The sequence below is a fragment of the Trachemys scripta genome, chromosome 6, assembly GCF_013100865.1.
Source record: "Trachemys scripta elegans isolate TJP31775 chromosome 6, CAS_Tse_1.0, whole genome shotgun sequence".
Lineage (NCBI taxonomy): Eukaryota > Metazoa > Chordata > Testudines > Emydidae > Trachemys > Trachemys scripta.
The window spans coordinates 94,919,118-94,928,877 of NC_048303.1; the positions used below are offsets into that span (position 1 = coordinate 94,919,118).

At 45.4% G+C, this 9,760-nt stretch overlaps 1 long non-coding RNA gene across 1 annotated transcript in view; it reads left to right on the forward strand.

Moving 5' to 3' along the window:
* The first annotated feature begins 23 nt into the window (after nucleotides 1–23).
* Nucleotides 24–9,760, forward strand: part of LOC117878969 — a 14,093-nt gene continuing 4,356 nt past the window's right edge. Inside the window, exon 1 of the long non-coding RNA XR_004646153.1 lies at nucleotides 24–369. This is a non-coding gene — a long non-coding RNA (uncharacterized LOC117878969). The remainder of the gene's footprint in view (nucleotides 370–9,760) is intronic.

The window sequence follows — 9,760 nt, forward strand, 5'->3', positions numbered from 1 at the left end:
GCCTCACGATCAGCAAGGAGGGCAAGGGCCTCGCGCCAGCCTGGGGGGCGGAGGGAAAGCGCCTCGCGCCAGCCTGGGGGGGCGGAGGGAGGGGCCCCGCGCCAGCCCCTGAGCCCTCGTCGGCGTCCTGCTCTTCTCCCGCCGCTACCTGAGCGGGCTGCGCCGAGGGCCTCTTCCCCGCTCGCCGCCATCCGCCCGCCTGCCCGCCTGCCCACGGGGGCTCAGCGACTCCCCGGCAGCGCAGAGGCGCCGAAGGGAACGGGGGGCGGATAACTGCACTTCACTCGCCTTTTCAACCAGCTGCTCCAGCCAGAATCCACATTCTCCAGCTCCAAATCCCAGGCCCGTAGCGCCTGAGTGCACTAGCGGGTACACGCGCACAGCGGCCAGTTCGCACTTCCCCGGCCTCATCTAATGGTCTCCAGGCTAGATGCATTCACACCGCCTCTCTGACACAAGGCTACATCACTGAAACCGAGTGGTTATATCTAAGGCTGGCGTCACGCAGCAAGTCAATGGCAAAACTGGGAAGAAAACTCAGATCTTCTGCCTCCCAGACCCATCCTTTAACCCAAAACTATTATTCCCTTTATTAGTAATATTAAATTGGATGTTTGTTATTAGGATGGGTAGGATTATTCACAGAGGGGAAAACAAGGTATGTCAAGATTGTGACTTGCCTATGGTCACTCAGAGTTTGTAGCACAGTATTACCATCTGCGATCAATTCTTGTGCTTTAACTACAGGAGCATTTTTGTTTCCTAATCATTACATTTGGAATCGTAGAGCTAGATCATATCTTCATGACAGTCTCAGCTTTGTATACATTTTTGTTCATTTCTCAAGGATCTCAAACTGATGGTGTATGTAGATGGGGGGAAATGTATTAAAATGAATTTGTTTCAGCCATCAGTAAAACACTAGGAAGGAGAGTCACTTATTAAAAGAAAACCATTCAAGCTCGCATTATAGTGATTCTGCAGCACTACTGTAGTAAAGGGTTAGCTCATTACATTTGTTTAAAGATCAACCTTCCTGAGTACTCAAAGTGACAAGCATAGTTGGATTTCTTTAATAGTTGGTGTGCCCCAGCACAGTAAGGTGAGTGACCCAAATTTGGAGTCACTTGTGCCAGGAGTAATCACCTCCCCCATAGCCATTTTTAAAAAAAGTTTCTTTACATAGAGTAGAGGTGGGCAAACTACAGCCTGCGGGCCACATCTGGAGCCCCTGGCTCCTCCCCTGCAGTCCCTCCTCCCCCGCAGCCACACTGGCAGCGCTCTGGGTGGCAGGGTTGTGCGCTCTTGCAAAGCAGCGCGGCACCGTGTCTGGCTCCAGCCGGGCAGCGCGGCTGCCAGACATGCTGCTCTGAGTGGTATGGTTGGGAGGCTGGATAAGGGGCAGAAGTTCGGGGGGGGGGGCGGTCAGGGAATGGGGGGGTTGGATAGGGGGTGGGGTCCTGGGGGATGGTTAGGGGCGGGGGCTCATGGGAGGGGGCGGTTAGGGGATAAGGAGGAGGGGAGGTTGGATGGGTCAGAGGTTCTGAGGGGGGCAGTCAGGGGGTGGGGGCCAGGTTGTTTGGGGATGTACAGCCTTCCCTACCTGGCCCTCCATACAGTTTTGCAAACCTCGGGCCAAAAAGTTTGCCCACCCCTAGCATAGAGCTAGAGATCAAACTATTGATGAGCTATGGGTCAAAGTGGTTTCAGTCTGACAACTTTTGCCCAAGGTAGTGCATGGCCCCTACTAAATCTTTAGACAACCCAATTGATCATAGCATTTAAGAAAAATGTACATTTTTTACACTAGACATTCTCCAATACAGAAAAGTGAGTAGAGGTTTCCCTCACTGCCATTTTCTATTCTTTAAAGCTTGACTCTTATATCTGAACAGTTAGATTATTTTCAGAGGGGTAGCTGTGTTAGTCTGTATCAGTAAAAACAACAAGGAGTATGCCCAAATAAATTTCTTAGGCCTTGGCTACACTTGAGAGTTACAGGCCTTGGCTACACTCTGCGAAGCGCGAGTGTAGTTGCTCTCGCAGCGCTGTATGTGCTCCACATCTCCGAGGGGAGTAGCTTGCAGTGCTGCGAGCGAGCGTGCAGCGTTGCAGGCTCTGATTACACTGGCTCTTTACAGCGTTATACTTGCTGCGCTCAGGGAGGTGTTTTTTCACACCCCTGAGCGCAGCAAGTTGCAGCGCTGTACACCGCCAGTGTAGCCAAGGCCACAGCGCAATAAAGCCGCCCCCAGCACTGTAACTCACTCCCTGTCCACACTGGCAAGGCATTTGCAGCGCTGTATCTCCCTGGCTACAGCGCTGCAGGTACTCCACCTCCCCGAGAGGAATAACAGCTGCTGCGGAGTGGCTGAGATGCTGGTGCTCCAGTGTAAATGGGGAGTAACCTTATTACACTGTGATTGACCTCCGGAAACTCCCCATAATCCTTTTAAGTGAAGCTTCCTTTCTTTGTTTTGTTGTGAACTCCAGGCTCCCGGAACTGCTTATCAAAAAACCAAACAGCTACTGTTTGCTGTGAATGAGTAGAGGCATGCAGAGTGGCTCCCTTTGGAATGTTTGCTTGAAGAGAGAGGCGGCTTGCGGGGGTGGGACGGGAAGATCCGTTTCTGCGAGTGGCTGCTTATCTGGTCTGTGAGGAAAAAAACAAACTGCTGCTGTTTGCTTTCAGTGAGTGAGAGAGGGGTCGGAACTTGCAAGGCAGGGTGCGTGTCCACACTCCAAAAACCCACTCTCTCTCCCCCCCACGCTCCCTGTCACACTCCACCCCACCCTCACCCCTTTTGAAAAGCACGTTGCAGCCACTTGAATGCTGGGAAAGCTGCCCATAAGGCACCGCTCCCAATGCGGCCACAACAGTGCACTGGCAGCTGTCAGTGTGGACAGACTGCAGCGCTTTCCCTACTCAGCTGTACGAAGACAGGTTTAATTCACAACGCTGTACTGCTGCAAGCGTAGCCAAGGCCTGAGTCTCTATACAGTGCCACAAGGACTCCTCGTTATTTTTAGATTATTTTGAAATTCGGTGCGCCGCATGAGGGCGCTGTGAGCTCACCTTTCAATTAACTTACAGCTAACTATACATTAATAACAAGCCCCACAAAGGAGTCATGGATGGCAGTTTTATTTTTGGGGGCGGGGGAGAAGGGAATGTAATGAAACTATTTGAGAAGGAAAAAATTGACATGCTTCCTGGGACGGAAGGGATATAGGGGATAGTGGAGAGGGGGATAAATGGGGATGGGAAGTTGGTGCTCAGAGAGAGGCTATGTAGCCTACCACCACCACCACCCTACTTTAATATGATCAACACAACCTATTTCTCCTTAACCTCGTTCTCTGAAATGGCTGAACTGTTTTTGTTATGCCTTTCCAAAAAAATTCAGTGTGAGGCAGACACCCAGCATGGAAAACTTCATACTTCAATTTTTCAGGCTGGCAAAGCTATAAATCAACTGAAAACAGTCCTAAAATGGAAAGTGTTCAGTAGGCTGCCTGCTCTGCTTATTTTTTGTAGTTAAGTTGTTTAATACAGCATCCTTCATTCAGGTGTTCTAAATGTTAATAACTATCAGGCTCCAAAATAATGTTGTACTAAAAGGATTTAGGACCCAATTTAGCAAAGCACTTAAGCACATGCTTAATTTGCAGCACATCTGTAATCCTATTGAAGACAATGGCACTACTGATTTGATTAAAAGTAAGCATGTGTTTTGGTGCTTTGCTGAATTGGGACCACATTTTGGCCATTTTGAAGTTGTGTATTTAGTCACTGATGATTCTGATTATCTCCTAAACTTCATAAAAATACAATACTAAGAATGTGAAGAAAAGAACATTTTTCGAATGAATTCAAAATAAACTGTATCCCTTGGTAATTTGAAGTGTAGGAAATTCAAAACAAAGCATTACGAACAGGTGTTTAAAAATAGTCAATTATGCATGCAACTACAGTGACTAAGCTCAAATGCTGTTCCTACAAAGAGGCACAAAATGTAAGTGAATACATGAGTACATGTGTACTTTTAAAAACAATTCCCTAATTGATAAACGTACATTTTCAGGCTTAACTAGATGACAGATAATCCAAGACTACCTTTTTTGTTTCAGTAATATACTTGCTAAGTAGCTTTTAGGATCTCATTGCAGGACACTAGTTTTTATACTCTAAAATGTCATTTGCTGAAAATGTTAGGGTTCAGGTTCCATTGCATACAGTTTTCTAGATACAACAATTGCCATTTTTACCAAAAAATTGCAATACACAGTCCTAAAATGGTAGCAGTACAAGTTAAAGTTAAGTTGTCTGGCTTTTTTGAAGACCCACTATGAACACATTACCTGTGCTCAGATATGAGTGTAAACCAAGGTGCTGGTAATCAGTCTTTAAAACTCAATGATTAGGGACTTGTCTACTAGAGAGAGTGTATCACATCCAGTCCTGCCAACTGCTGAATGTGATGAGCTCATGGAAGCTGAGGACATCAGTACCTTCCAAGATCAGGTACAAAATTAAAATTTAACCTACCTTTACTACTTCCTCTTTCTTGCTCTTCGCTTGTTTTCCTCTGTCTCCGTATCTTCCTTTCAGTCTCCTTTTTTTTGGTGACTAACTTGCATTCATTCCTTCAGCCTGGCTGATTTACTGAAACAAAGTACAGCATTGTGGTGCTGGGGGGAAAGGCAAAGAAAGCAGTTAATCAACCTAGACATAGCAGCATGAGTGCAGCATATTGACAACATATCAGATGCATCACAGAAAGCCAAGGAGAGATGTTTTCTAATGGTCTTAGTTTGGAAATGCTGACAAAAATCCCAGTGCCCATACTCCGTCTTTAATAAGGCAAAACACCCACACTGATTCCAAAGGGAGTTTTACCTGACAAGTGACAGAGCAGAGGACTGTTGGATTTGACCTATTAAACTAAGGGTTTCAGTATTCAATTTAGTTCAATAAAGTTGATTTTTAATGAGAATATATAGGACAATGGTTAGTTTCTATGGCCTAAAATGTTTTTTCCAGCTCCCTTATATTAAATAACCTATCTTGTTATAGTGTGTAAGGGAATTGCATACCTAGGTGTTCCTGTTTTAAAGAAACACTCTTCTAATTTTTTGTGAATAAATTCTTTCAGAATAAAATTGTAGTGTTCCTCTAGTATCCACAAGGTGGTGAGCAATCTCTTCTTTTCTGACATCTGGCTTTGGGCACAAGGATTCTGAGTAGCACTTGAAAGTTACTTTAGGGTAGAAGGAAAGATTTGTTTTTAAGAACCGCATATTTTATAATTCCAGAAAGGGTTCAGCACTAACGTCTCATTCTGTGCTTCTACAGAGTAGCTGTTATAGCTAATAAAAGGAACCATGGTCAAGGATATCCCTAGTTTTTATGGAGGCCTCCTACAAAATTTGAGGCTCCATTTAGCTCCTTCCTCACCTTACACCAAGCCCTCAAACTTTGCACATACCATTTTCTGATTTGGTACCTGAAAGTTATGTTTATCTTTGTACAAATGAAAAATACACAACCAGAAAAACAACTCCCCCTCATTAGAGTCTCTTTACAAGTCAGTTTCTCCTCAAATAAGACTACTAGAGTTGTGTGAAGAATTCACAGCAAATATTTTCAAATGAACAGGTTGATTCTCCCTTACTTATTTGCTCTTCAGAATTATTAACCAAATTTCATTTAATACTTTTTGCTCTATAGGTTGTGGGAAAGTGTTTCAGACTATCATCATATCAGGACAGGAACTCCATCTTTCTCTCTGTAACCTGCCACAGTGGGCAGACTGTTAGCACCCCAAAAATAGATCTGATTTAGAGTTTTATAGTGGTTATCACAATATTATAGGAAGCATCTAGACATAGGTTGTGTGGGTGTAGACAACTAAGTCTGGAAGGCTCTGAGTCTAACACCTACTTAGGGATTACATTAATAAAAGAAATGCTGTATTTTGAACTGAAGCTCATCTCACTTGATTAGAAGTGGATACATTTAGTTATGGTACCAAATTTCTCCTTAAAAGTGATATTCAGTGGCTTTTTTTAAACTCTAATTCCCCCCCCCCCCGCCCTCAATAAATAAAAGTTGTCTCCCTGGATTAGCAGAATGAAGGCCATGGTGTACTTCATGGAGTCTTCTGTTCTCCCTTTCCTTGGGGGGTTTAATTTTGAGGTAGGAGCACTGTTGTCTCATTTGGTTATGGTCAGAAAGGTGTTAGCAAACAGGAAGATCATGCAGCATTTCCTAAAGGTGGCCAGACTGAATTAGTTGCACTGGATATTTGTTCTATAGCTAGACCCCCATGATCAAGAATGCCTGATCGCTGACTATCTTTTGCTTTTACCTCAGCTTTGTGAAGTGCAACTATCTTGGCAGCTTAGATACAGAGATGCAGCAAGGACCAGAGCCATTAATGACTTTTAATATCAGGACCAACGCCTTGAAAATATTTCTTGTAAAACTGTGTCCCAGTATCTGGAAAAATAGGAGAAGGTCTTTTATTTTTAATTTCCTTGAGAGAAATGATACTCCAGCTTGGTTTACGTAATACAGCCCCATGCAGACTCTTTTAACTCAGATAGTACAGGAATGTTGTTACACCTGATTTGTCTCACTGTGAATAAGTATATTAAAGGTAATCAACTATTTCAGAGGAGACAGATGGGGCTAAATTAAAGACAACATGCCACAATTGCTCAACTGTATTTAGGTTATAGAATATTTTTCGTTGCAAAACATTTCTGATTAATTTTGTCTGCTCAGTCACTTCAGGACACTAGCTTTTTTTTTTGTCAGTATTTCACTAATAGATTTCAGAGAGCTTGTAAAGTAATGTCCTCTGAAAAAGTCAGAAGCCTGATTCAGTACTCCAGTTTTATACCAGTACAGCTCCATGGATTTCAGTGTTCAAGTGAACATTTCTCCATTTTTTGTGAAAGTTTAGATCAGGGGTCGGCAACCTTTCAGAAGTGGTGTGCCAAGTCTTGATTTATTCAGTCTAATTTAAGGTTTCGCATGCCAGTAATACATTTTAATGTTTTTAGAAGGTCTCTTTGTTTAAGTCTATAATATATAACTAAAATATTGTTGTATGTAAAGTAAATAAGGTTTTTAAAATGTTTAAGAAGCTTCATTTAAAATTAAATTAAAATGCAGACCCCCTTGAACCGGTGACCAGGACCCAGGCAAGTGTGAGTGCCACTGAAAAATCAGCTCGCTTGCCACCGGTTGCCTACCCCTGGTTTAGATAATGCCAAATCCACTTGTAAGATACAGGAACATAGAGCTTGCCATAATGAGTCACCCCATCCTTCATTCATGTCTTACATGATCTCCTGTCTGGCTATTGCGAATCCCTAACACTTCATAGGGGAAACTCCCAACTATAATGCACCTACCCAATTCTGGAGTGACAAACTGTATGCATCTGTGTGCTTTTTGACTTCTGCTTGCGTTTTGCCATGCTGTGCTGTACAAGCATACAGTAGACACTACTAGTCCATATGCAGTTGGCGTGAGAGCACCATACTCCACCAAAGTGCAAACTAATTAATTTTGAGACAGCTCCCCGCAGCAGAAAGCTAAGTGTCACACTTCAGTGAACTACCTTAGTTAAGCCATTTTGTTAGTCTCAAGTATCTTCAACAGGAAAACCTTGACATATACATAGTACATGTACACAACTGACAGATTTACACTCTGGCAAGACAGTAACTATGTAACACTTTATATAAGAATCCTGGGCAGTCTTTATTCTATTTCAGATATGGCTGTTGTAATAGTAATCAGTCATGTCAGTAGAAACAGACTCCTCCTTTGCCAGGAACTCTGATACATACATAGATAATTGGGACTAGGAAATAAAGTTCCTTTGTCTTGTACCAGTTCTCTTATTACACTGTTATTAAACTCATCAGTTAAAAAAAGTGAGATGTGCAAGATCATTTGTTTCTGTATTTTTTCCCCCATCACTTTTACTCACTCCACAAGAACAGGGTGTTTCTTTTTGTTTAATTATTGCAATTGTGTTAATACATAACTAAGTATGCTATGGATAAAGTTAGTTTGTAACTGAGTAAAATATCAACCAAATACTGTTATTATATAACTATATAAATGTAGTGAGGCAGTGTGGGTCTCCGCTGCCCCAGAGAGAGATGAGCCTCTCTGGACACCAGAGGGTTAGGCCTGGCACAGGAAGTCTAAAGGCCTAACTCCAGAGCTCACTGCGAGGGCAGTCGCTGGGGAGGCTAGATGTCTCCAGCCTACCTCCGAGTTGGGAAACCCCAGCAACCTGCAGCGGACCCAAGGGCTGGCCGGGCCTGCCCCAGGCCAGCTACCCGGAGTTGCCAAGCCTGCCCTGCGCTGGCTATCCCAAGGAACCCATGGTGCTGGACCCCCGCCTGAGGACACCACCCTGACCCAGGTATCTCAAGTCTGGCTGCGCCACTGCCAGAACTCATGTCAGTGTGTTGCAACCACTGACAAAGCAGCAGGTCCTCTGCCACTGCTAGGGCCCCGGGCTGGGAGGCAGTGTAATGGGAGGGCCTGCGTCCCCCCTGCCACCCAACTCACGGGTGGCAGCCTCTCCCAGGCCTTTGGACCTAGGGGGGCCTGGGCTCACTGTTATTGCTCATCCCCTGCCTGAGGGCCTGAGCACCTGACTCACCATTGCCCTGCCCTGACTTAGGGGCTGGGCTCACTGTTTATATACTGTTATTGCTCATCCCCTGCCTGAGGACCTGACTCACCATTGCCCTGCCCTGACTTAAGGCCTGGGCCCACTATGTATATACTGTTATTGCTCAGCCCCTGATGCACCATTGCCCCGCTGTGACCTAGGGCCTGGGCTTACACCTAACTGTTTATTTCTGCCCTCACAAGGGCCGTGAAGGAAGACTCCTGCAGTCAGACTAATTCCCTGTTAGGCCTCCTCCCAAACTTAGTGAGGCGGTGGGGGTTCCTGCCGCCACAGAGAGAGACGAGCCCCGACTAACCTCTCTACAATAAGATGCCTTTCATCCTGAAGAATCCTAAAGTGTCTTAGAAAACATAAACAAACATTCTAAACATAAATTTATCTTTGCTGCATTTCAGAGATGAGTTCTGTTAAGCAGCTCACAGTAACCCAGCACAACTATTTAGAACAAGAAATACTGTATTCCGTTGAAGTTGCAGAAGGGTTTAGGTAGGCAAAATACAAGTATCTGTAATCGAATTTGTCATAGGTACCAAAGTTAGCCACCTACTCTTTTATGGAAGTACCATGGGAATTTTAGCCACCACCACCAAGTTCCCTGTGCGGCAGCCTCTCAGCAGGCTATCAATTGCTGGCAGTTCAGCTGTCGCTCCCCCCACTGCATGTTCTGCTCCTGCCCTCTGCTCCCTGAAGCCTCCTGCTTGCTGGGGGGAGGAATGGGGGGGCTAATATTAGGGTTACCATATTTAACCAATTAAAAAAGAGGACCTCCATGGGGCCCTGGCCCCGCCCATTTCCCACCCCAGCCCCGCCCTAACTCCGCCCCCTCCTACTACTCCCAGCCACGCAGAAAGGGCTGCCCGAGCACTACTGGCTTCACGTTTGCCGGGCAGCCCCCAGACCCTGTGCCCCCGGCCGGCGCTTCCCCAGCACAGCTGGAGCCCGGGAGGGGAAGCGCCCAGCCGGGGGCGCAGGGTCTGGAGGCTGCCTGGCAAACCGTGAAGCCGGTAGCACTTTGGCTTCGGGCAGCCCCC